Source organism: Cherax quadricarinatus, chromosome 72 (genome assembly GCF_038502225.1).
Source record: "Cherax quadricarinatus isolate ZL_2023a chromosome 72, ASM3850222v1, whole genome shotgun sequence".
Classification (NCBI taxonomy): domain Eukaryota; kingdom Metazoa; phylum Arthropoda; class Malacostraca; order Decapoda; family Parastacidae; genus Cherax; species Cherax quadricarinatus.
This window is the reverse complement of record NC_091363.1, coordinates 7799237-7827142: the sequence shown is the minus strand read 5'-3', so window position 1 is coordinate 7827142 and position 27906 is coordinate 7799237. Positions and strand designations below refer to the sequence as shown.

The following is a 27906-nucleotide window of genomic DNA, read 5'->3' as shown; positions in this document are numbered from 1 at the left end:
GTACACCCCGGCCACCGCCCCCCCCTCGTAACAATTCCGTAATCTAGATTCTAAGTAATTTGACAAGCCATACCGCAATTGATTAATGCGTTTGCCCTCCCTCACATAAAAATGACGTATTCGTAACTTAGCCACACTATCCCACCATCCTACCACGTCTTCCTCCGTTCTTCTGTCGGCACAGAGCTGTTCCCAAAATGTTGCAAACGCTTCCACTCCCTCCCTATCCCCCAAAACCATCGTGTTCAGTTTCCAATAACTTCCCTGCCTACGAGCCAAAGCATCCCATCCCACCTCCACTAATACCGCCCTATGATCGGAAGACACCATCTCTATAGTTTTAAAAGACTCTACCAAAACCCTCCGAGATAAATATAACCTGTCCAAACGAGCCGCATATCCCCTTCTTATAAACGTATGTTCCACCTCCCACAGACCTCCCCCGAATGCATCACGTAACTGAAGATCTCTAAGCAGGCCCCCCAAGACTGAGGAAAAATATCCCGCTCCTCTGGGTTCCACGTCTGTCTTCTTAATTACACAATTCCAGTCCCCCCCCACAATCGCGACAGACGGTAACGTGCGTAGGTAATACACGAGCTCCTCCCGCACAAAATCCATCTTCACTTTCACGTCACTTTCTGCTGGGGCATACACACACACAAACGCCACTCTCTCTCCCATCCACCATCCTTCCACACGTAAAACTCTCCCCCCTCCCCCCCCCTCTTTCCTATGCAATACAAACGGGCTCGCCTCCCTGATCAACACACCCACTCCTCCTTTTAAACGCTCAGACGGCAACACATAAGCCTGAAACCCAGGGACCACTAATTCACGACCAAGCTTAAAATTGTGCTCCTGCACAAAAGCTACGTCAACCTTATACCTATTCAAAAACATCCTGAAGCACTCCCGTTTAACACCATCACACAGACCATTAATATTTATTGTTACACACCTGAGGCCAGCTTAAGGTTTCCTTCCCCGCCTCATGTCAAGATTCTTCCCTTTCAGACTGTTCCCCTGGACTGTGCCTTTGCCACATTTTCCCCCCTCCTTCCCAACCATCCCCCCCCCCTTCTGTTGTGGCCCTCTCGCAGAGTCACTCTGGGTACCAGAACCCCATGTCTTTTTCCCCGGCCTTTGCGCCGGTGTCAGAACATCGTCCGAATCTGACGCTGCTGCCCTTTTCCTTGTAGCTCCCTCAGTTTCCATATCTGAGTCCTGGGAGCCAGCACAATGGACTTCCACCTCTACCACCCTTAATCCGCCTCCATGCCCCTCCATGGCACTCGCACTGTCCACCACAGGTGCCACCTGATCCTCCCCTTCCCCACACACACCTTCTACCCTGATCCCAGGGTCTTGTTCGCTGTAACTCTCCCCCTCCGTAGACTGTAACATAGCCTGTATCACCGTCTCCAACTCCTCCTCAATAGCCTTCACTGCTGCGCCCTCCTGTACCTCCTCACTTGACAACTGTACTGTTGATGGGGCAGGTGATTCATGGATCACCACTTCTTCCGATTCCCCAGGAGGAGCCACCACCACTTCACTCCACATGCGACCACGCCCTCCTCCTTGCACCCGTTCTTCTTTAGGCATTGGGTGCTCATGCGCAGGTGCTCCGCCCCTTGCCGGCCCAGGAGCCACTGTTGATGGGCCAGGTGAGTCATGGATCACCACTTCTTCCGATTCCACTGGAGGAGCCACTACCTCTTCACTCCACATGCGACCACGCCCTCCTCCTTGCCCCCGTTCTTCCTTAGGCATTGGGTGCTCATGCGCAGGTGCTCCGCCCCTTGCCGGCCCAGGAGCCATACTCCGCTTGCCACAGTCTGCCGCCATATGGTCAAATTCGCCACACAGTCGGCACGTACGCCTCTGCCCCGCATACGCTACCATTACCTGGGTTCTAAACTCTTCGAGATATACATACGATGGTATAGGATGCCTAAGCGTCATCTTGAGATTAAAAGAACCCTCAGGAAATCCTGTGTAAGCACCTTTTACCCATTTGCCAGGTTGGGCCAGATGTACAGTTCCATAACGTTCGAAAACATTTCGAATATCTACCTCATCAGCCTCAAAAGGCACGTTGCGGAGCTTAACCCACGAATAATGTCGTGAGACATCAATCAACTTGACCCTCACTGCCGGTGTTACAGTAATGCAGACGTCTTGGTAACGATCAACCAAAGCCTCGTATACTTGAGCAGTTAGCACTTTCACGAAAATTCTATATACACCGTTCAGTGCCACTCCATATAAATCCTCGTCTCTGATGCCATATGTCTCTCGTATAATTTTGGGCAATAACACATCGACTGACGTAGGTGTTAAAGCCCCACTAATAAGTTCAATGCCCACAGTATTCACTCTCCTGCGAACACCTGGCGCCATGTCGTTGACTGATTAGCTCGTCTGGGAAACAGTAGAGGGGTGCAAAGCACGTCCGCACTCTACCTCATCCAGGCAGCGAATGCACAACACCTCCTCGTACCACTGCTGTCAGGTTACTGAGGAGCGTCAGGCAAGGGGGTCTGCACGGCCCAATAGCGATGCAGACAATGCTGTTTTTATCAGAGTAGTACTGGACTGTCAGTAGCAGCCATCCACATGTTATGTAAGTGCTTTATTTATTGGGGTGTAAAGCCACAGTGTGTGTTCATTGTAGATTATTTTATAATGTTTCTTCTTTCAATTTATACTATGTTTGTTTTGTAGTATTTCAGATAAGTATTGTAATGAGTCAAAGACTGGAGAGTAGCAACCAAGTGATTCTGTTTCTACAGTTTATATGATACAAGATAACGCCATCATGGAGAAGCTACAGAGACCGTCACTTCTTTATATACTATGATCCTGACTCGACTCACCAGCCAAGGAGTGGAGGAAACACTGGTATTGTACACTACTTGCACAAACTTCATCGAGGAATGTGGAAACTGCCACTGATCAATTCAGAACCTTAGTGAACAGTGTATCACAGCGTATATGAATTTATTGGCTACTGTACGTAAGCAGATGCAATATCTGTGCTACTGAGTGGCACTGGCCTGTTAGTTTTAGGACTCACCTGCCATGGGTTCGAACCCCACCCATTGTGTTATTTCTACGCTACAGCCTGTACTTCATAACATCCAGTATAATCTTCCCAGGACACCTCTGGGCGACACAGCAGCTGCAGTCTGGAGACTCTTCATGAGTTTTTAAGGGCATTACGTAAACTCAGGTAAGATTTTAACTTGGAAGCAGTTACAGTAGAACATAATCTTGAAAGAAATAATCCGTGATGTGGGATGAGGAAGGGAGTCTTCAAAAAACATATACTTGTATAGTTAACCCTTAAGTAGAATTTCTATAGTTGAAAGACATTCTCTTATTCACCCTATCAGACAGACTAGTGTAATTCATTTAACGTCTGTCTGCATTTCATAAATGCCAAGTTACTTAATTCAGTTTTATTAAAAAATTGGCGAGTGTAAAATTAATTTAAAGCTTCTGCTCTTTCCATCTCAAAATCCTGATGAGGCCAAGACAGGTCAAAATAGGTTATACTACTTAATGTAAATGTATTTTAATATCAGAATTGCCTACAGTGTGTGACAACGGGTATATGTACACCAACAGATGTATACAGTATCTCTGAGTTCGTCGGCTTTAGATTCTCCAGAGTAACAGGACGTCCTGTGATTTCCTTTTCTGAAGGACTGTATTTACTCTCCTTGCTTCTCTCCAAGGAAGTGTTGACTCCACCCACAACAGTCTTATGCTGGTTCAGGTCTGTGAACTTTTCCATGCCAACGAATATTGTCACAAGAATCGCTGTCTAGTTGAAAGAACCACTGTTCGTTTCTGCTCGGGTCTTACAGGCCTACTTTTCTTCAAGATAGGTAACATACTCAGAGCTCGCATAATGACTGTTTTTGGTTCGATCCTCGGCACGGGTGGAAACTTTGGGCATGTTTCCTTAGACCTGGAGGTGACAGTATACCTCAGATAGAACTAGGCTTTAAAATGAACTTTAATAGGGTAACAGCTCTTAGCTTGTAAAATTGCCCTGTGTAACAAAAATACTTAGTAATGACATATGCGACGCCTCTGGGCTGGACAGCACTTCTCAGCTCACACTGGGTCCAAGATCGATCCCGGGACGGGTGAAACGTAAGGCGTTTATCCATACACCTGCTGCCACTGTTTAGCTGTAAGTAGGTAAGATAAGATAAGATGTTAGTCGAGTTGTGGGTAGCATCCTAGAGAAGACTAATTTTAATTAAGTTTCCCAAATTGCTCTGCATAACCAGTTATGTCAACTAGACCTGTATCAGCTGTATCATGTACTTGTAGAATTAATAATAATAATAAGAATAAGAATATTTTTATTATTATTATTATTATTGGTTCATTTTTTTTTTATTCGCCGGTATTCTCCCGGCCCGGGTCTTTTCCAAGTACATTATTATTATTTTATTTCTATTATTATTATTATTATTAGTAGTAGTAGTAGTAGTAGTAGTAATATTATTATTATTATTATTATTATTATTATTATTATTATTATTATTATTATTATTTTTATTATTCTCATTGTTAGACGAAGAGCTATCCTTTTTAGCTGCAGAATTTACGGGGTATAGCATCGTCAGAATGGCATATCAACTGCACCAGGATCATAAAGGTGGCATGTGACCTATTCACCACCAATCAAAAATACTTGGTGATATGACAAAGCCCCTGATGGCCAAAACGATATCTTAGACATTTGCTTATCTTCTGTTCGTATGTTTTAATTTACACAGTTTAACTATGTTGGATTATCCTGGTTAAATCTACTAAACATACTATGTACATGTGTTCATAACTTATATATAGTACATTATCAGTGACTGAAGGGGTCTTTGGGAAATTGAGTCTTATCAGGAAGATGAAAGCCGTCACTGCCATTTGAAACAGTATTTATCTACAACTGGTTTCAGAGTTAATTTACTCCATCATCAGACATTGTACAAAGTCAGAGAAAAATCAGCTGTAAGAACCAGATCTAAACATATTCTGAACATCAAATTAAAATAAATAAAAGATAAAAAGAATAAAAATAAAAAAGTAATTCAGTATTCAAATTTTTATTTTCTTTTTATCTGGTGCAAAGATAATATAGTTTACATATAATAAAACTGTTAGGCACAAAAGAAAGCCACTTGTATGTAGTGTATTTCAGGGAATCTAATCCTAATGCTTAAAGAGACTACTTAACAACTAGACATAGGTTGCTAAGTTGACTGACCGGTCAAGTAGCAGTGTTGGTTATCATCTTCCTTATAGTACATTATATATGTAAAAATATATATATATCGATGTAACACATAAGTAAAAATTTAAAGAAAAATCGCAATAGCGTGGCTGGAACAATTCACAGCTTTCAAGAGGGAACTGGACAGCAACCTAAAGTTAGTACCCGATCAGCCGGGCTGTGGTTCGTATTTTGGATTGCGTGCGGCCAGCAGTAACAGCCTGCTTGATCAGGCCCTGATCCACCGGGAGGCCTGGACAAAGGCTCTTGCCTCTTTCCGACTAATTTTTCTGGTCTATTCTAATTTTTCTCGCTCGGGTGTTGCTCTTTAATTGTTCAGAACGGGCCGAAACGTCATGTAAGATTCTTAAGTGCGAGTTGCTGGTGAAAAGTAAAACTCGTTAACTTGCTGTAGTGGGCAGGTTATGAAGGCAGGCTGGCCGGGTCACAGATAAAGGCGTCTAACATGGTCCGAGTCAATATTGTGAAGATTAAGATAAAGTTAGCAGATACCTGTGTATAGTGAGGCTACGCTTGCGACTCGTACACTGTTAGGCCTCAGTCTTTGGACCCATTATGTGCCTACTTCCCACAGAATGGGTATGAGGGTGACTGTTGGGAGTGGTAGTATACCTTAGGACTGGGCTTTGAATTGAGCTGTGGTAGGATAACAACTTATAGCTTCTAAAATTGATTTGTGAAAAAAAAGAAACTTTTGTCCCGTAGATCAGCTATGCCTTGCTTCAGGATGCTGCAGGTATAACTACGTCTTTTCTAATGGTGGGAGATTAAGACATGAAGAGTACCGAGTGCACATGGAATGGCAGATAAGAGCTTCACGATCCATACAGAGGATATAACTTCTCTCCAGTACCATGTGCCGCTACTTTCTTCAATAGTTTTCTGTGTAGAACTTTATTGAGAGCTTTACTGAAGTTCATATGTATACAGTGTCGTATTCTTTATCATGATCTACCACCCCAAATACCTTAGCGATGAAGCTTAGTAAATTCGTCAGGCATTTGCTTCAAAAAATACTCTCGTTTTTTTATAAAATATTTTGACCGAGTGGATAGTGATACAGATTATAATGTTTGTTTATCTTGGACCAGTAAAGCTTATGACACTGCTAGACGTTAGAAATGATCAAAATCCCAGGACCTATAAATTTTCTGATAAATGTGTTAATGTTTACTCACGTTTTTTTTAAACCACCCACCACCACTAGTTTACGTCTAGGAAAGGAATCTGTTCGTTGTTTGCTTCTTCAGTAGTGAACTTGGTAGAAGGTTCCACTGAATTGAATATTGTTGAGGAAGATTCAGGGTGTTGAGGTGTCGTGGAGGCAATAACTAGGATATCGTGCCGACGCTTCATCCCTATGAAGCGTCGGCACGATATCCTCGTCCTATTTTTTTTTATGGATGTGGACGCCGTAGTTGCCACGTGGCTGTTGCTTACAGCCAGTGCCCGTTTTGTGTTGTTGGCTATATTGTTGCTAGGGAGGAGCTCTCCAGCCTGAGGGATTAACCGCCTCAAAACTACTACTACTTCAAGGCTGATGGCCTGACCCGTTCAAAACTACTGTATACATCAAGGCTGAGGGACTGACCACCTCAAAACTACTGTTTCAAGGCTGATGGACTGACCACATCATCTTTACCTCTTCACTTCTACTGTCTCCATATTTAATCACTTCTGTATTCGATTGAAGAAGTTTTTGGAGGCGAAACGTTTCGAAAATACGGATATATGTCTTACTCATCTACCCAAAATCTCGTCAGGAGTTTTATCAGCTGGATTGATAAAGCCTCTGTTGGGCGAAAAGTTTCCTAACAGTGTATAAGTGTCCCTTTTATACAAGTGAAGTAGTAAAGACACATTGGAAAACATTTTGCTCTGTGTAGAGTAGAGCTTTTTCAAGTCATAACTTGATAAAGCTCTACTAAAACGAAATGTTGTCCCAGTAAGAGCTTGTTTTGCAACGTGACTTATCTTAACTATTACAAGAGCAACAGGTGTAAGAAAACATAGCCAGCGTCTCCACCAGTCTCAGGATCGAGCCCGGGTCCTTTGGTTGGCAGCAAACGAGCCATCTAGTATATACCATGTTAAATTGCATCTCTAAATTCATTGTAGCTCAGCGTGTGGAGCGGGATAGTAGCAGCTGTGACCTGGAAGACCATGACAGCGGTGTGGGAGACTGGTACTGTGGCAAGGATTGTAGCTAGAGGAGGCCGCTTGGAGCGCGGGTGACCCCACCCCCACCACTACCACTATCATAACCATTACACCTGACCCATGCCTACACCCACCCCATACCTCTACACTTGCTTGAATTCAGTCCCAGCAAATACAAGGCCATGAACATCGGTGAAGGGAACAGAAGACTGGACACGGCATCTAGTCTCGGGGGCAGAGGCTGCAGGTTTCACTTAGAAAGATCTAGGGGTGAACATAGTGCCTACTATATCACCAGAGGCTCACATCAAATGAATAACCTCTGCAGGCAATGCTCGCCTGGCAAATCTAAAAGTGGCCTTCAGGAATCTCAACAAAGACATCCTGGAGTACACAGCACCAGTTTGGAACCCACACCTGAGGAAACATTTTGAGAAACTGGATAAAGTGCAGAAGTACACAACAAGGATTGTTTCTGAGTTAAAAAGCATAAGCTACGAGGAGAGGCTAATAGAAATGAATCTAACGACATTAAAAGATAGAAGAACCAGTGGAAATATGAAAATTTACCCTCCTCTCTGTTGCTAGTCTTGCAACATTGCAAAGTTCCTGACGACGCACGAGAGTGCGAAAGATTTTGAGCTAAATATTTCCATCCCTGTGTGGAATTCTGCATAGATAATAAGTATGTATAGGTGAGTACTACCTGGCTACTGTAGACTGGGGCACTCAGACTAGGGATTAGCGTGATGCCTTTAAATGGTCGACATATTTCCCAGTGTTGTACAGTCTGTCCCTGGACGCCGGTGAAGGGTTCTTGATCCAAAGAACTGGAGGTACCCCTCCCTCTCCCTGGATCGAATCTGAATGCTTTCCGTTCCCAAAAGGTGCGTAAGTCCCTACTAGTAACTTAGTGCTTCCCCTGAAATAAATAATACATGCAGTGTGTGCCCAGACATCCTTTATCCCCAACAGAGACAGTAGATCAAACAAATAATCATAAACACAAGATTAAATAATTTCTTCGGTAAAAAAGTGAAGCATTTACAGGCGAAATAAAAGAGGAGAGTCACCTAATAGACCAATACATTCAACGTAACAGAGACTAAAAAAAGAAGGAAGGGAAGCCGAGAAGAGGAGAAGAGTAAGGTTGCCAGGGAATCTAACCCAAAGGACTTCTTTCACCTATATATAGGAATAATATATATTAACGTGTTAGGTAAAAGAGCACAAGTGCAGCTAATGCGACATTTTATTGTAGCAACGTTTCGCTCTCCAGGAGCTTTGTCAAGCCTAACATGTTGGTAATTCTATCAACTGTAGATGAGTGGTTCAGAGAACCGACACTGATGAATGAGACACATTTGCAACTCTTGGGTATCTTTATTGAGGAAACGTTTCCTCAGTAAAGATACCCAAGAGTTACACGTGTGTCTAATTTATCAATTCTACCAACATTATTACAATACATATTAATGATTTACACCACCGACAAGTAGATGAACACAGTATCAGGAACAATATAGGCGCACTAGTGTGGTCCAGGTCAGCCTACTGTGTCAACAAAATAATGTGTATCATTTTTAACATTTCCTCTCGTGTTTCTCCCAATACAAATGAAATCCAAGTAATCAATAATTATAAAAGACAGGATAAAAATATATAAGATTAAAATCACTAGTTACTTGGTCCTGAGATAAGGTGACAGAAAATCAAACAAGTCAGCTGACCCTGACGAACTGTTTTCAAGGGGTTCCAAAGTAAAGTATATAGGAACTTAGTAAATTTCATAATATATCTCTACAAATGGTACTCGCAGCAGTAGGTTCAAGTTGGAAAAATTTAAATTTAGAAAGGATGCAGGAAAACGCTGGCGGGGCGGTTGAGTTGTGGAACAAACTGCCAGGGACAGTCATTTAAGCCAGAACTTTGAATAAATTTAAAACAGGTTGAACAGTTGTATTAGTAGGTGTGCGTGTGGCCTACTGGTCCCTGCCTAGCATGACCAGTAGGCCTGCTGTAGTGCTTTGTTTTATTTTCTTATATGTCGGTTCGTTGATAGGTTCAATAACGGTGGAGCTGGCACTTACGCTCTTCTGCTTTACCTTAGAGAGGTTTTTTCCTTCCTATCTGTTGCTAGTCTTGCAACATTGCATAGCTCCTGACGACGCACGAGAGTGCGAAAGATCTTTGAAGTAAAGATTTTCATCCCAGGAAGAATAAGCTGAATTATCCTTCCCTGTATGAATAAGACACACGTGTAACACTTAATTATCTTTATTGCTGACAGTAAAGATACGTGCCTTTTTTGTTATTTAAAGATACGTAGGTGTTGTATATGTGTTGTTCATTACCTTGACCAACATGTGACTCCATTTATTACTGTGGATCACTGCTCCACTCCTTGTACTGCCTCCACTATAATAGACTCAGTTATCTTGTCTATATGATATTGATAAACAATATAGAGGGTGAAACGTCTGTCAGTGAAGATACCCAGGTGTTATACATGTGTCCTGGTTATTAACTTGCTGGAGGGGATGGGGTGTTGTTGGTGGTGGTGTACTGGGGGTTGTAGTGGTGGTAGCTGTGTTGGTGGTGGTTGTGATGCAGCAGGTGAAGGTGGTGGTGGTGGAGCAGGTGGTAAAAGTGGTAGAGGTGGTTCAATAAGCGTGAGGGGTCGCTAGCCGGGCAGGGAACGGCGCCCCCTCCCACGGGAACACCTAGGGACCGACCACCACCATCTTCACCTGTTCCACAACTACTACTACTACTACCACCACCACCACCACCACCACCACCACCACCACCACCACCACCACCACAGTTATACAGTTCATAATTACATATCCACATCTTCCCTACAAAATTACTGTACCCAAACATACAATAATCTGGAGGTCAAAAACTTAGACAATTCTGTACTTAAAATTTGTACACTTTTACACTTGTAATTTTTAAGGTCAAATACATGTTACTAACAGGAACTTAGAAATATAATCGTCAAGTTCTAAGTGAACGAGTTGTATTATGTATTTAAATTATGATACCAGACTGTTTAATATAGTGTACGTTCTCTGATAATTATTTCTACAGACTTGGATGTAAGTTTTGATAAAGATAATTGGAGATTATACCCTGATGTTCTCTCGGGATGAGTTCTCTCGGCGTATATACCCTGAGGGTGTTCTCTCGGCGTATATATGAGTGATGTTCTCCTATATACGAGGGATGTTCTCTCGGCGTATATACCCTGAGGGATGTTCTCTCGGCGTATATACCCTGAGTGATGTTCTCTCGGCGTATAAGTTTTTCTCGGGGTTTTACCAATTTATTTTCTCTTCCCTTTTACCGTGATGATGTTTCTCGGCGTTTTACCTGAGGGTGTTTCTCGGCGTATATACCCCGAGTGATTTCTCTCGGGGTATATACCCCCGAGGGGTTTCTCTCGGCAAAATACCCTGAGGATGTTCTCTCGGCGTATATACCTGAGGATTTCTCTCGGGGTATATACCCCGGTGATGTTCTCTCGGCGTATATACCCAAGGGGATTTCTCTCGGCGTTTTACCTAAATGATGTTCTCTCGGCGTATATCCCTTTTAAGGGATTTCTCTCGGGGTATATACCCTGGTGATTTCTCTCGGCGTTTTACCGTGGTGTTTCTCTCGGCGTATATACCCGAGGATGTTCTCTCGGGAATTTTATACCCTAATTTATTTTCTCCCTATATACCTGGTGATTTTCTCGGCTATATACCCCGGTGTTTTTCTCGGGGTATATACCCCGAGGATGTTCTCTCGGCGTATATACCCTGGTGATGTTCTCTCGGCGTATATACCCCGGTGATGTTCTCTCGGGGTATATACCCCGGTGATATTCTCCGGCCTTTTCACAGGGGATGTTCTCTCGGCGTATATACCGGTGGGGTTTTTCTCGGCTTTTTATACCCCGGTGATGTTCTCTCCGTATATACCTGGTGATGTTCTTCCCGGGGTTAAACCCGAGGGGTGTTTCTCTCGGGGTATATACCCCGAGTGATATTCTCTCGGGGTATATACCCCGAGTGATGTTCTCTCGGCTTATACCCCGGTGATGTTTCTCGGCGTATATACCTGGTGGGGTTTTTTCGGCATTCCCCGAGTGATTTCTCTCGGCTTTTATACCGTAGTGATGTTCTCTCGGCTTTTATACCCGAGGATGTTTCTCCTATATACCTGAGTGATGTTTCTCCGGGGTATATACCTAGTGATGCCTCCCCGGCGTATATACCCCGAGGATGTTCTCTCGGCGTTTTATACCCGGTGATATTTTGGGAAAAACCCTTTATTTCTCTCGGCGTATATACCCGGGGATGTTCTCTCGGCGTATATACCCTGAGGATGTTCTCTCGGCTTACCCCGATGATTTCTCTCGGCTTTTATACCGTAGTGATGTTCTCTCGGCGTTTTACCTGGGGATTTTTCGGCGTATAACCCCGGGGATGTTTCTCGGCATTCCCCGAGGATTTTCTCGGCGTATATACCCTGAAGGGTGTTTCGGCGTATATACCCCGATGATTTTCCCCGGCGTATATACCGTAGGTGTTCTCTCGGCGTTTTATACCTTGAGGATTTTTCTCGGCTTTTATACCGAGTGATGTTCTCTCGGCGTATATACCTGAGTATAAATTTCTCGGGGTTTTATACCTGGTGATTTTCTCTCAGCGTTTTACCGGTGATTCTCTCGGGGTATATACCCTGAGTGATGTTCTCTCGGCGTATATACCTGAGTGGTTTCTCTCGGCGTATATACCCTGGGTGTTTTGGGGTATTTTCCCCGGGTGTTTCTCTCGGCGTATATCACCGGTGATTTCTCTCGGCGTTATGCCTGGTTTATGTTCTCTCGGCGTTTTACCCCGAGTGGTGTTCTTTCGGCGTTTTACCGTGGGGTGATGTTCTCTCGGGGTATATGCCCCGAGTGGTTTCTCTCGGCGTATATCCAATGAGTGTTTTTCGGGGTATATACCGTGGTGATGTTCTCTCGGCGTATATACCTGAGTGATGTTCTCTCGGCGTATATACCCTGGTGGTTTCTCTCGGCGTATATACCCGGTAAATTTCCCCTCGGGGTATACCCCGGATTTATGTTCTCTCGGCGTATATACCCCGAAATGGTTTCTCTCGGCGTATATGGAGTGATATTCTCTCGGCGTATATGGGCCCGAGTAGTGTTTCTCGGCATTCCCGAGGGTGTTCTCTCGGCGTATATACCGGGGGATCTTTTTTCGGGGTATATACCGAAAAGGGGTTCTCTCCCTATATACCGGGGGATTTTCTCTCGGCGTATATACACTGGTTTATGTTCTCTCCCTTTTCCCCGGGGGGTAAATTTCTCGGCGTTTTACCTTTAGTGATTTTCTCGGCGTATATCCGGTGTTTCTCTCGGCGTATACCTGGTGATGTTCTCTCGGCGTATATACCCCGGTGATGTTATCTTAAAACGTTTTCCTGAGTGGTTTTTCCCCTCGGGGACTATACCGTGGTGATGTTCTCTCCCTTTTAAAACCTGAATTTTTGTTCTCTCGGCGTATATACCTGGTGATTTCTCTCGGCGTTTTACCGTGAGTGATGTTCTCTCGGGGTATATACCTGAGTGGGATTCTCTCGGCGTATATACCGTGGTGATGTTCTCTCCCCCCGTTTTCCCAAAAGATATTTTCTCCCTATATACCTGAGTGATGTTCTCTGGGGTTATACCTGATGATATTTTTCTCAGCAAAACCGTGGTGATGTTCTCTCGGGGTATATACCCTGGTGGGGTTCTCTCGACGTATATACCAATGAGTGATGTTCTCTCGGGGTATATACCTGGTGATATTCTCTCGGCGTATATCCTGAGTGATTTCTCTCCCTATATACCCCGGTGATGTTCTCTCGGGTATATACCTGGGGGTTTCTCTCCGGCGATATACCGGTATTTCTCTCGGCGTATATACCCCAGTGATGTTCTCTCCCGGGGTATATACCTGAGTGGTGTTCTCTCGGGGTATATACCGTGGTGATGTTCTCTCCCTATGTACCCTGGTGATGTTTTTTCGGGGTATATCCTGAGTGATGTTCTCTCGGGGTATATACCTGGGTATTCTCTCGTCGTATATACCCGGTTTTTGTTCTCTCGGCGTTTTATACCTAGTGTTTCTCCGTATATACCCCGGTATTTTTCTCGGCGTATATACCCCAGTGATATTCTCTCGGCTATATACCCAAGGGGAGTGTTCTCTCGGCGTTTTACCCTTTATATTCTCTCGGCGTATATACCCTGAGTGATGTTCTCTCGGCGTTTTACCCGGTGATTTCTCTCGGCTTTTATACCACAATTTATGTTCTCTCGGGGTATATACCCGAGTGGTTTCTCTCGGCGTATATACCCCGATGATGTTCTCCGTATAACCGAAAGGGGGTTTCTCTCGGCATCTACCTGGTGGTGTTCTTTTTCCCTTTACCTGGGTGATTTCTCTCGGCGTTTTACCACAATTTGGGGTTCTCTCGGCGTATATACCCCGGTGATTTCTCTCCCTAATACCCCGGGGGATGTTTCTCCCTTTTACATGGTGATTTTCTCGGCGTTTTATATCCCGGTGATGTTCTCTCGGCTATATACCCTGGTGATTTCTCTCGGCGTATATACCCGGTGGGGGTTTTTCTCGCGTATATACCGTGATGATTTCTCTCGGCGTATATACCTAATTTATGTTCTCTGGGGTTTTATACCCAGTGGTTTCTCTCGGGGTATATACCCGGTGATGTTTCTCAGCGTATATACCCCGGTGATTTCTCTCGGCTTTTATACCCTGGTGATGTTCTCTCGGCGTTTTACCTGGTGGTGTTCTCTCGGCGTATATACCCCGGTGATGCTCTCGGCGTATATCCTGAGGTGTTCTCTCGGCGATTTTATAAAAGTTTTTTTAATCCCTTTTTTGATAAAAAGTTTTTCCTGGTTGTGAACGAAATTTCCTTAATGGCCCCCGGGGAAATCAGTTAATGACCCCAGGTAGTCAGATTCCGTGCAGCAGCGTTAATGACTGGGGTGTCAGATTAATGGCCCCCAATTTTAGTCAGATTACCGTGCAGCAGCGTTTGACCCCCGGGGTAGTCCCGGGGGTTTTTGTAGTCAATTCCTTTCAACGGGGTTAATGGCCCCCGGTGGGCAGATTACCGTCAGCAGCGTTAATGACCCTTGTGTCAGTTCCGTGCAGCGTGTTTGACCCCGGGGTAGTCAGATTCCGTGTGGGGGTCTTGGGGGCCCCAATTTTGGGCAGATTGCCCTGCGGGGGCGTTAAGCCCCTTTGGGTAGTCAGATTGCCGTGTAGCGGGCTTGTGACCCCGGTGGCAAATTAGTTTGCCGCCTTTGCCCCTTTGTGGTGGGGCGGGGGGCCGTGCGGGGGCGTTGTGACCCCGGTGTGGGCCCGATTTGGGGCCCTAGGGTCAGATTCCGTCGGGAGGGGTTTGGCCCCCAGTGTAAATGGGTTTTCCGTGCAGCAGCGTTTGACCCCCAAATGGATTAAAATTACCGTGCGGGGGTGTTAATGACCCCCAAATGTAGTCAGATTGCCAAAACGGTCTTTGGGGCCCTAATTTGGGCAGATTCCGTGCGGGGGCCCTTTGGGGCCCAGTGTATCCAATTGCCGTGTAGCGGGCTTAAAATTTTTGTGGGGCAGTTACCCCTGTAGCAGTCTTAATGACCCCCGGGGTAGTCAGATTCCGTGTAGCGGGCCCTTTAAAGACCCCCCGTGGTCAGATTCCGTCAGGGAGTCGGCCCCCGGTAGTCAGATTACCGTGCAGCAGTCTTAAAATTTTGTAGTCAGATTCCGTGCGTGGGCTTAATGACCCCGTTTTGGGGGGAATTTTCCCTGGAGCAGTCTTTGGGGGCCCGGTGTGGGGCCCGATTGCCGTGCAGCGGGCTTTGGCCCCCGGGGGTCGGGTTTCCGTGCGGCTTTTGACCCCGGTAGGGCAGTTTCCGTGGCAGCCTTTGGGGGCCCCGGTGGAAGGGCCCGGTGGAGCCGGGCCCCGGGGCGTTTACCCCGGGCTCTCTCCCCAGTAAACTCCGGGGGGGTAGTCAGATTCCGTGCAGCAACCTTTTGACCCCGGTAGTCGTTGTGGGGGCCTTTGGCCCCTAGTATAGTCAGATTACCGTGCGCAGCCGGCCCTTTGTATAGTCGATAAGTTTTAAACGCCATTAACCAAACTAAACAATCAGTATAAAAAGCTCGTCTGAAAGTAGGAATTAAACCGGGGACAAATTGGAAGTAAAACAAAAATGGAACATGAAGTACAAAAAAGGGAAATGGATGAAAACAGCGGTGAAGATTTACCATAATATATTGCTTAAAGGGAAAACCCTTAAGGAAAGGTGTTTTTTTTAAAGTATCTTTGAAGCGGGGGGCAGATATGGAATTTTAGTCTTGACAAAAGTTCCCTGTTTTAAAACCCCTTCTGTGAAGTTGTGGCTGTGGTTGAGTCCCCGGGAAGATGTCTGTGAGATTTTTGTCTTGTGTTATGTGTATGAGTTGTGTTGAAAACTTCACCCCCGTTATACCCACCTTCACTCATACCACCACCACCACTGTCTGACTCTGCTTTCTACTTAATTTTTTTTCTGTACATTTTTTACAACGTAACAGACCATAGCTGATATCCATAACATAATTTCAGAGAGCCCCCTTTTTATGCAGGCATTTCTGGCAAAGGTTTTTTGTCCCCAGGATGCGACCCCCAAAAATCGGGTAACACCCGGGTACCCCCTTTTGACAGGTAGTGGGGGCCTTGGGGGTCTTGGGGAAAAACACCCAATATTTCACCAACCCGGGATCGAAACCCTGGAAACTCAGTGTGTGAGCTGGGGTGTGCTACCAACCCCCACGGGGAAAAGGTGCTGAAGGGGTGGGGGTAATGGTGGGGATGGAGGGGAAGTGGTGATGGAAGGAGTGGGGTGGAGGGAGAAAATGGTTTATAGGTAGTGGTGATGGAGGGAAGTGGTGATGGAAGGAGTAATTTGGGGATGGAAGGGGATGATGGAAGGGTAGTGGTGATGGAAGGAGTAGTGGTGATGGGGAAATAGTGGTGATTGAGGGGTAGTGGTGATGGAGGGAGTGGTTGTGATGCAAAGGGTAGTTGTGATGGAGGGGTACTGGTGATGGAGGGGGGTTGTGATGAAGGGGGGTAGTGGCGATGGAGGGGAGTGGTGATGGAATAGTGGTGATGGAGAATGGGTTTTGATGGGGGGATTAGTGGTTTTTGGAGGAGTAGTGGTGATGGAGGGTAGTGGTGATGGAGGGGGAGTGGTGATGGAAGGGGGTAGTGGTGATGGAGGTAGTGATGGAGTAGTGGTGATGGGGGGGTGGGTTTTGATGGGGGGGAATAGTGGTGATGGAGGGTGGGTTTTGGTGGAGGGGGTAGTGATGGAGGGGGTATTGGTGATGGGTGAGTAGTTGTGATGGAGGGAGGGAGTGATGGAGGGATTTGGGGATGGGTGGTGGGTTTTGATGGAGAATTGGGGGTGATGGAGGAGAAATGGTGATGGAGGGGGTAGTGGTGATGGAGGGGGTTGTGGGGATGGAAGGAGTAGTGGTGATGGAGGGGGTAGTGATGGGTAGTGGGGGATGGGAGGAGTAGGGATGGAGGAATAGTGGTGATGGAGGGAGTGGTTTTGATGGGTGGGTGGGTTTTGATGGAGGAGTAGGGGGTGATGGAGGGAAGTAGTTGTGATGGAGGGAGTAGTGATGGAGGAGTGGTGTGGGTGGGTAATTTGTGATGGAGGGGGTAGTGGTGATGGAGGGGTAGTGGCGATGGAGGGGGGGGCTGGGGGGGGTTTTGGGGTCCTCCTCCCCACTGTAATCTTCCCCCCAGGAAATCTTAAAACGAAGGGGTCCTCTGACCTTCTATGTGTACCCCTTTTCGCCTCTCCTCCTTATTCTTTATTCTCTCTCTTTCCCACTATTTCTTTTTTATTCCGATTATCCTCCTTTTTTACTCTCATTTCCCTGTTTTCTGTTTTTTTTGGGTTTTGGGAAAACCCGTTGACTAAAGAAGATCGTTAACCCCCCTCCACCTGTACATTTTTATAGGTACCTGTAACTTATAATTTAATAATAATAATAATAATAAAAATAATAATAATAATAATAATAATAATAATAATAATAATCTTTATTTCTATAAGTAATTTTAAGCTTGTACAGACCACCCAAAATCAATGACATACTGTATAGAGGGTCCTTGTTATGCAGAGCATTTTCTGGCAACTTAGGGTAATCTTATCCTCGGGGTCGACCCACACCAGTCGACTAACACCCGGGGATCTGTTTCACTGCTAGGTGGACCCCGGGACCAGGTGTTTTAAAAAACCGGCCCCAAAAGTTACCCTTTCCCGGGGGTCGAACCGCGGACACTCGTTGTGTGGGGGGGTGCACTCTAAACGATCCCGGGTCTAAACCTACCCGGCGAGGTGGGGCAAAATCGTCTCGTAACACCTGCTGCCCCTGTTCCTGGGAGTAAATAGGTACCAGGTGTTACCTGGGGGGAAAAAATTCTAGTAGTGAAGTAGGGACAGTGTAGCTTATCCCGGGTTTTAAACCCCCCCTTTCGAATCCCAAAACAGTTATATTATCCCGGGTTCTTATCCTCGGGGTTAATTATCTCAACTTAATCTTTGGTTTTTTCCCAGATTACGAACCTTAAGGGGCAGTAATCTCAAAAACGTCATTGTTGTTTTTGTATTAACCCTCCAAGGGGAAGTATGTATTGTATGTTATGGTGAAGTCAAACTGCAGATCAACCAAAACACATTGGGAAGTTAAAGACAATAATATCGGGTTTGAAACAATAATGTACAGTTCAAGACAATAATATACAGTTCAAAACAATAATATACAGTTCAAGGAAAAATAATATACAGTTCAAGACAATAATATAATTCAAAAACAATAATTACAGTTCAAGACAATAATATAACCCGAACAAAAAAATATACAGTTCAAGACAATAATATAATTCCAAAACAATAATATCAGTTCAAGACAATAATTTTAAAAATTCAAAAACAATAATATACAGTTCAAAAACAATAATGTACAGTTCAAGACAATAATTTTCAAATTCCCAAAACAATAATATACCCGTTCAAAAATGACAGTTCAAGACAAAAAATACAGTTCAAGACAATAATATACAGTTCAAGACAATAATATACAGTTCAAGACAATAATGTACAGTTCAAAACAATAAAGCAGTTCAGAAAAATAATATCAGTTCAGACAATAAACCGTTCAAAGAAAAATGGTACAGTTTTAAGACAATAATATACAGTTCAAGACAATAATTTTCAGTTCAAGACAATAATGTACATTCAAACAATGTACGTTCAAGGAAAAATAATATTTAAATTCAAAAACAATAATATACAGTTCCCAAAACAAAAAATACAGTTCAAAAACAATAAATTTCAGTTCAAGACAATGTACAGTTCAAAAACAATAATATACAGTTCAAACAATAATAACGGGTTTAAAAAAAATATACAGTTCCCGGACTTTTTAAACTCAGTACATTATTGTCGGTTGGGGAAAAACTTCATCCTTTTGGGCAATTAATTTGCCAGAATCAGAAGTTTTATAAAGCGACAGTGTCATTTCCAGCAAGGTTTGCCGGAGGGTTTCACTGGAATTCGACCACAAACACCTCGAAAAATGGCAAATCCCGTCCCCGGGACAGCTGCATCAGTTCTCGAGCTAACAACCTTTAAACCCTTTTTTGGATGGGCAATTCCCGGGAAAAAATTAAACCCCCTTTTTGGGGACTCATTGTGCGCTTTGGGAAAAAGGAAAGGGTGGGAATCGGGCCCCTTGCTGTTTGGTAACACTCTTCGCCGTCTCGTTGCCAAAGCAGTAAAGAAAGATTCGCCCCAAAACCGCCAATTTCTGCAACCACGCCAACTCGGCCGGGGCTCTCAGGGGTAGGGCAGCTCATGCAGCAAAAGGGGTTATAACATCGAGGGCTTGCCAGAAGACAAGGCAGTAGTAAAACTTGACTTTAAAAAGCTTTTAATATGGTAAAAGCGTTATAATTGTGGCTTAACCCTTTTTTTTATAATAATAATAATATGGTGAAAGAAAAATTGGTCTTGCCAGCCGTTGGGGATCGGGCCCCCGTCTTTTTCCCTTTTTTCGTGGCTCAGCAAACCCTCAATTCTTTTTTTTGGCAAACATGAAATTCCCTCTCAGAGGGGGGGTTTAACAGGGTACCCCCCTCCTCCCCCTTCTTTTTTGCTTGGTGGTAAAAGAACAACTTCCAGCCTGCTTTTGGGTCAACATTTGGGGCTTGGGTGATGGCACTCTGGCAGGTCCTGAAAGTCCTGTAAAGGGCCACAACTGGTGAAGACACAGGGACTCATCCCCAATTCCCAAAATGTGAAATCGTCACAGTGAACCAGGAAATAATCAGAGCTGTGCAACAATCCCTTTCCCAATCTCCAAACCCCTATCCAGGCCCCTCTTAGAAACCGCTGGATCATCAGGCCATCCCGGGCCCCCGGAAACCAATTTAGTGACCTGAAAGAATGGAGGAAGAATAAAGGGGTCTTGACGCCCGTGATGCCCGTATCTCCCCCCAAAAATGTCTTCAATGCCAAGACACTTCCCGGGGGGTTCACCTTCCCTTTTTCAACCCAACACTCCCCAATATGAACTCAGTCCCGATATCAGTCTTTAAGAAGGGGCCCGAATCTGTCACTGGAAGATCAGCAATGGGGTCAGGGAACTCTCCCAGTGCGACTGGGAGGGGGGATAGGGTGCGCAAGGCAAGCAGATGGGTTTCCCATTTCCAAACCCCCCTGTTTGGCTTCCCGTGGACTAGTCGAAATTCGTCCATGAACGGAGAGGTGCGGTAGGAGCTCAAGACCCCAGGTTCATTGAAAATAGCCGGTCGGTGGGACACCCTTGCAGACCCCCTCTAGTAAAAACTTTTCCCGAAAAAAACAGTCCCCTGGGACAAACCGAACATGGAAAAAAACCCAACAAAGGCCCCCCAACGCTTCAGGAAGGAAAGGGTCGTATCCTGGCGGTGAAAGGGGGCCCCTTCGGGGAAATTTTCCCTTTTGGGTGTTCCCCAAAAATTTCCCCCCTGGGCACTAGGCTGACCCACAGGCCATTCCCGGGTTTGGTGTTGCTTTTCGCCCAGTCGCCTCCCTGCTCCCGACCATAGGTGTATTTGCGCAGCAAGGGGGAAATTCGGGCTTCATGGTCTCGTGTGTCACACATCCGAAGTAAAATATCTGAAAATGAGGGGGTCAGCGACATCATAAAAAAAGCCCCCCGCCACAGCCTTTTGCCCAGCTCCCGGTACCCCAGGTACAGAGGTCTGACGGAAAAACAAGCGTCCTGATGGGGCCAAATTTTCTACCCTGGAAGGATAGGAGATTCCCCGGGACTACACCTGTTCCCCCCCATTTTGGGGGAATCCTTTCCATACCCTGAAGCTGGGGGGTGGAGCCACCAGCTCAGGAGGCCAAAAAAGCATATATGCAGGCCCGTCCCCTTTATAACTTCTTCCCCGTGGGGTCAGGAACCCCTTTGGGCATGGGACAAATGTGCTCCCAAGTTCCTCAAAGAGCTGGGTGAAAAAAATTATCACCCCGCCGGATCGAAACAGCTAGCTTCCCCCTTCAGAGACTCAGTGTTTCAATCCAGAGGGAAAAAGCCTGCAGCATTCTGGGCCCCCACCGCCGGGGGGCTGGACAGAAATGTTTTAGATTACTCTGAATGTTATCTTGTTCTACTCCCTATTGTATTTTTGTCCCCTGCATTTTTTTCTTTAAATAAAGTCTGCATAGAATATGGGAAAATAGGAGGTGGTTGGGAAAAAACAATATTCAAACAGCTCCGGGGAAAAACCTTGAGTTTTCCCCAAAATAAGTTTATTTTTTTTCTTGAGGATGAGGGTCCCCGGGCAGTTCAGAGGTTTTATTTTTCTCTCTCTCTCTCTCTCTCTCTCTCTCTCTTTTATATATATATATATATATATATATATATATATATATATATATATATATATATATTATAATTTTCAAAAGGGTTTTTGGGCCCGTATACAGTCAGCAACTTTTGCCTTAAAAGGGGGAAAGAGATGGAGTGGGGAGGGAAAAAAGGGAAAGGGGGAAGATTCGGGGGGGAGTAAAACAAGGGGAGATACATTGAATAAAGGGAAAATAAAGATAGATGGCGTGAATGATGGAAGGTAAAGATAGATGGCGTAGGGGAAAGGGAGGGGAGATGGGTGGGGGCAGGGAGAGATGGAGTGAGGGGGAAAGGGAGGGAATGGCGTGAGGAAAGGGGGGAGAGATGGGCCCGAGGAAAGGGGGGAGAGATGGGTCAGGGAAAGGGGAGGGATGGGTAAATGCAGTTTTTTAAATTATTGTTTAGTGATAATGGATACAAAAATAGAAATGGACAAATATGTGAATGAAAAAGGGTTTGGGTTTTATGAATGTTGGTAAAAAATTTTTTAGGAAAAGTGTTCTGAGGGGCAATGGTTCCTACCTGGAGTGAAACTGGAGCCAGAAAACTAAGATATACGGCAGGCGGGAAAAAGAATGATTGGGAGTCCTCCCAAAGGGAAGACTGAGGACAGCGGGGGAAAGCTGGTCAGTGGGGGGAGAAGGGGCGAAGAAAAACCCCCCCCAAGGGGGGTTGCTGGTTACAAACTTCTGACACATTTCATGTGTTCTAAAGGGAAAAGGGAAAGGAAACCCAAAGCAGCATCAAGCAGGGGCCAAAGTCCACTCAACAAGGAACCAGGACGACGGTAAGCAGTGCTTGAGGAAACAGAAAGGTTAGTTTATTTTTGTATTAGGGGTTCGCAGCACCTACGTGGATCGTGCGTTTGACAGGACAGGAACCTAGGATTCTGTTTGCCTTCCTGGTCCCGGAAATGGATTTTGTGGAGAAGATGAGTAGATCCTGACTGGAAGGGGAAATGAACCCATCGTTTGCTTAATTTTGGGGGAAACGATGTCAGAAAGGCTCGAAGCGAGGAGTTAGTGAGAGGTTCAAGAATGAGCCGATATAATTAAAGAAAGTGACGCTACACCTGTAATATTTGGGATTTGTCAAGGATGAAGAATGTATAACAGTGACTACCCAAGACCACTGGGAGTAAAAACACTCTTAGTACCATTATATTCCATGGTATAGTTCATCGAAAAATGAACGATGGGCAACACTTGAGTATCTTATTATGGGAAAAGTATCGCCACAGAGTGGCTTCTTCATCACAAAGAAGAATAGTAAAGATCAGAGTCGAGGTAATCAGTCCTCAGCATGGCTGAGGGGCTGATTCTCACGAACTGATCTTCACTGTTCTTTGTTATTCAACTGATGAAGCACCGTGTGGTGAAACTTTCCCAAAAATTTTCCCCATGTCTCTAATTTATCCCTTGTAGACTCTCTGAACATTCTAAGTTTATTGACAAATGAGACACATACTGAGGGTTTAAATTTTCAAAGGGGTTTAAACATCTTGCTGGCTGATGCCAAGCTGTGTCAGTAGAAAGGGCAGCGCCATGCTGTGTAGCAGAGGACAGTGCCCTCTGTGTCAGTAGAGAGGACAGGGCCATAGCTGGCCCGTAAGAGGACAGTGCCATAGCTGTGTCCAGAGAGGGCAGCCAGGGTGTGCAGCAGAGAGGACAGTGCCATAGCTGTGTCAGTAGAGAGGACAGTGCCATGCTGTGTGAGAGGACAGGGATAGCTGTGTCAGTAAAGAGGACAGTGCCAGGCTGTGTCAGTAGATGACAGTGCCATGCTGTGTCAGTGGGGGATAGTGCCATGGGTGTGTAGAGAAAGTGCCATGCTATGTCGTAGAAGGACAGTGCCATAGCTGTGCCCGTAGAGAGAAGTGCCATAGCTGTGCAGTAAAAAGACATGCCATGGGTTGTAGTAAAAGGAAGGCAAGCGTGTCAGTAGAGGAGAAAGTGCCAAGCTGTGTCAGTAGAGAGAAATGCATGGTTTTGTCAGTGGAGAAATGAAGGATTAGAGGGAAAATGCCTATTTAAAAAAATGCGCTACATAAAAAGGGTAGAAGGGAAGAAGAAAAAGTCTCCCCCGGGAAAAACCTCTTGCCCTTTAACCAATTTTCAGTAAGAGGGAAAACCAGATCTTTTTTAAAACTATGCGACCTTTTCCCCAGAAGAAGGGACAAGGGGAAATTTCCCCCCTCTGGGTGTTTAAAACTATTTTTGTTTTTTGACAATGTAAGACGGGGGAAACTTTAAATTTCCTGTTTAAACCCTTCCCCAAATTCAATTTTGGGGCAAAAATGGGGTTTTTGGGGTTTTAAACATTTTGAGAAAGCAAACAAAAGAAACCCTCTGGGTAAAGAATCCGGGCAGAGAGAGGGCCAACGTAGTGTCTCGGGGGTTTTAAAGGGATGGCGGGACAGGGGACAGGGGCGGGAAAGGGGCTCGGGTGTTAAACGCGGGGTAAAGGGACAGTGCCGGGTGTTAAATACTCCCTGCTGTGTCAGTGGAGGGGCCAAGCTTTTTAGGGGTCCTTTTGTTAAAGGCTGCCAAGCCAAAGAGGAGATAGTGCCTAGTGTTAAAAGCTGCATGTGTAGAGGGGGGCAAGGGGTTTTCTGGGGAAATGCCATTTTCAGTAGAGAGGGAAGGGGCAGTAAAAAACCCGGGGTTAAGAACGTGAAATTGTGTAGAGGGCTCCATGGTGTGGAAACATCCCTGCTTGCAGTAGAGGGGGCAAGCAGTTTCTCTGGGTGAAAACTACTTGCTGACAATGCGTAGAGAGGCAGCATAGTCTCTCTGGGTGTTAAACTACTTGCTGACAATGTCATAGAGAGGGCGAGCAGTAGTGTTCTGGGTTTAAACTACTCCCTGACAATGTCAGTAGAGAGGACAAACAGTAGTTCTCTGGGTGTAAACTACTTGCTGACAATGTCAGTAGAGGGAAAGCAGTAGTCTCTGGGTGAAACTACTTGCTGACAATGTCAGTAGAAAAGAAAGCAGTAGTGTCTCGGGAAACTACTGTGACAGTGTCAGTAGAGAGGAAAGCAAGTGTCTCTGGGTGTTAACATTTGTTTTGACAATGTCAGTAGGGAGGGCAGCATTTAGTTCTCTGGTGAAACTTTTGCTGACAATGTCAGTAGAGAAGGCAATCAGAAATCTCTGGGTGTTAAACTCTTGTGACAATGTCAGTAGAGGCAGCAGAAATTTCTGGGTGTTAACTACTTGCTGACAATGTCAGAGGAGAGGAAAACATAGTGTCTCGGGGTTTTAAAACACTTGCTGACAATGTGTGAGAGGGACAGTAGTGTTTTGGGTGTTAAACTCCCTTGCTGACAATGTCAGGAGGGCAGCATAGTTCTCTGGGTGTTAAACTACTTGCTGACAATGTCAGTAGAGAGGGCAAGCAGAGTGTCTCTGGGGTTAACTGCGCTGACGTGTCAGTAGAGAGGGCACCAGTAGTGTCTCTGGTTTAAACTAGCTGACAATGTCAGTAGAAGGCAGCATTTTCCTCTGGGTGTTAAACTACTTGCGCAATGTCAGTAGAGAGGGAGCAGTAGTGTCTCTGGGTGTAAACTACGCTGCAATGTCGAGGGGCAAGCAGTAGTGTCTCTGGGTTAAACACTTGCTGACAATGTCAGTAGAGAGGGCAGCAGTAGTGTCTCTGGTGTTAAACTACTTGCTGACAATGTCAGTAGAGGGAAAAGCATGTCTCTCTGGGACTACTGCTGACAATGTCAGTAGAGGGGAAGCAGTAGTGTTCTGGGGTTAAACATTTGCTGACAATGTGGTAGGGGAGGCAGCAGTAGTTTTCTCTGGGTGTTAAACTCTTGCTGAAAAATGTCATATAGAGAGGGCCAGAGTAGTGTCTCTGGGCAAACCACTGGTGAAAATGTCATGAGAGGCAAGCAGAGTGTCTCTGGGTGTTAAGCTACTTCCCGACAAATTAGAGAGGGCAGCAGAGTTCTCTGGGAAAAACTACTTGCTGACAATGTCGGGTAGAGAGGCAAGCAGTAGTCTTTTGGGTGTTAAACTACTTGCTGACAATGTCAGTAGAGAGGCAAGCAGTAGTGTCTGGGTGTTAAACTCTTGCTGACAATGGGGGAGAGAGGCTAGCAGTAGTGTCTCGGGGTTTTAAAACTACTTGCTGACAATGTCAGTAGAGGGCAAGCAGTGTTCTCTGGGTGTTAAACCATTTGGGTTGACAATGTCAGTAGAGGGCAAGCAGTAGTCTCTCTGGTGTTAAACTACTTGCTGACAGCCAGTAAGAGGGCCAGCAGTAGTGTCTCTGGGTGTTAAACTACTTGCTGACAATGTCAGTAGAGAGGGAAGCAGTAGTGTCTCTGGGTGTTAAACTACTTGCTGACAATGTCAGTAAGAGGGCAACAGTAGTTCTCTGGGTGAAAAACTCTTCTGACAATGTCAGTAGAGGGCAAGTAGTGTCTCTGGGTGTTAAACTACTTGCTGACAATGTCAGTAGAGAGGCAAGCAGTAGTGCCCTGGGTGTTAAACTACTTGTGACAATGTCAGTAGAGGCAAGCAGTAGTCTCCCCTGGGTGTTAAACTACTTGCTGACAATGTCAGTAGAGAGGGCAAGCAGTAGTGTCTCTGGGTTTTAAAACTACTGTTGACAATGTCAGTAGGGGGAGCAGTAGTGTCTCTGGTGTTAAACTTGCTGACAATGTCAGTAGAGGGGGCACAGTAGTGTCTCTGGGTGAAATACTTGCTGACAATGTCAGTAGAGGGCCACAGTAGTGTCTCTGGTGTTAACTACGCTGACAATGTCATGAGAGGGCAAGCAGTAGTTCTCTGGGTTTTAAACTACTGGCTGACAATGTCAGTAGAGAGGGCAGCAGTAGTTCTCTGGTGTTAAACTACTTGCTGACAATGTCAGTAGAGAGGGCCAGCAGTAGTTCTGGGTTTTAAAACCCTTTGCTGACAATGTCAGTGGGGAGGGCCAGCGTAGTGTCTCTGGGTGTTAAACCATTTGTGACAATGTCAGTAGAGAGGGCAGCAGTAGTGTCTCGGGGTGTTAAACTACTTGCTGACAATGTCAGTAGAGAGGCTAACAGTGGGTTTTCCCAGTGTTAAACTACTTGCTGACAATGTCAGTAGAGAGGGCAAGTAGTTCTCGGGGTGTTAAACTCTGCTGACAAATCAGTGAGAGGCAGCGTAGTGTCTCGGGTGTTAAACTACTTGCTGACAATGTCAGTAGAGAGGGCCAGCAGTAGTGTCTCTGGGTGTTAAACTACTTGCTGACAATGTCAGTAGAAGGGCAAGCAGTAGTTCTCGGGGTGTTAAACTACTTGTTGACAATGTCAGTAGAGAGGGCAAGCAGTAGTTCTCTGGGTGTAAACTACTTGCTGACAATGTCAGAAAGAGAGGGCAGCAGTAGTGTCTCGGGGTTTAAACTACTTGCTGGACATGTCAGTAGAGGGCAAGCAGTAGTGTTCGGGGTGTTAAACTACTTGCTGAAAATGTCAGTAGAGAGGCAGCAGTAGTTCTCTGGTGTTAAACTACTTTGAAAATGCAGTAGAGAGGAAAGCAGGTCCTGGGTGTTAATATGTGACAATGTCAGTGAGACAAGAGGTCTCTCGGGACAGTGACAATTTTCATAGAGGCAAGATACTCTCTGGGGTTAAACTACTGTGACAATGTCAGTAGAGAGGAAAGCAGAGTTCTGGTGTTAACTACTTGCTGACAATGTCGGAGAGGACAGTAGTTCTGGGTGTTAAACACTTGGACAATGTCAGTAGAGGCCAGAGTGTCTCTGGGTGTTAAACACTGCTGACAACGGGGCAGCAGTAGTTCTCTGGGTGTTAAATACTTTGACAATGTCAGAGAGGGCAGCAGTAGTGTCGGGTTAAACTACTGCAACATGGAGGCGCAGTATGTCTCTGGTGTTAAACCTTGCTGACAATGTCAGTAGAAGGCCAGCAGTAGTTCTCTGGTGTAAACACTTGCACAATGTGTGGGGGAACATAGTGTTCTGGAACTACTGCTGAAAGTCAGAAGGGCAACAGTAGTTCTCTGGGAAATACTTGCTGACAATGTCAGTAGAGGGCACAGTAGTGTCTCTGGTGTTAACTACTTGCTGACAATGTCATGAAGGCACAGTAGTGTCTCTGGTGTTAACTATGTGACAGTCAGTAGAGAGGGCACAGTAGTGTCCTGGGTGTTAAACTCTTTAAATGTAGTAGAGGGCACAAGTGTCTCGGGGTTTAAACCTCTGACAATGCGAGAGGCAGAAAGTGTCTTGGTTAAACTACTTGCTGACAATGTCAGTAGAGGCAAGGGTTCTCTGGGAAACTACTGCTGACAATGTCAGAGAGGGCAAGCAGTAGTGTCTCGGGAAACTACTTTGAAAAAAAAAAAGGGGGGGGGGGGG

The 27906-nt window shown here is 45.4% G+C and overlaps 1 protein-coding gene across 1 annotated transcript in view; it reads left to right on the top strand.

Moving 5' to 3' along the window:
• The window catches only part of LOC128701320 (mucin-2-like), a 648393-nt gene that overhangs the window by 7216 nt on the left and 613271 nt on the right, over positions 1-27906 (top strand). The window contains exon 2 of the mRNA XM_070100363.1: positions 2731-3238. The gene's annotated coding sequence lies outside the window, so the exon portion shown is untranslated. The remainder of the gene's footprint in view (positions 1-2730; positions 3239-27906) is intronic.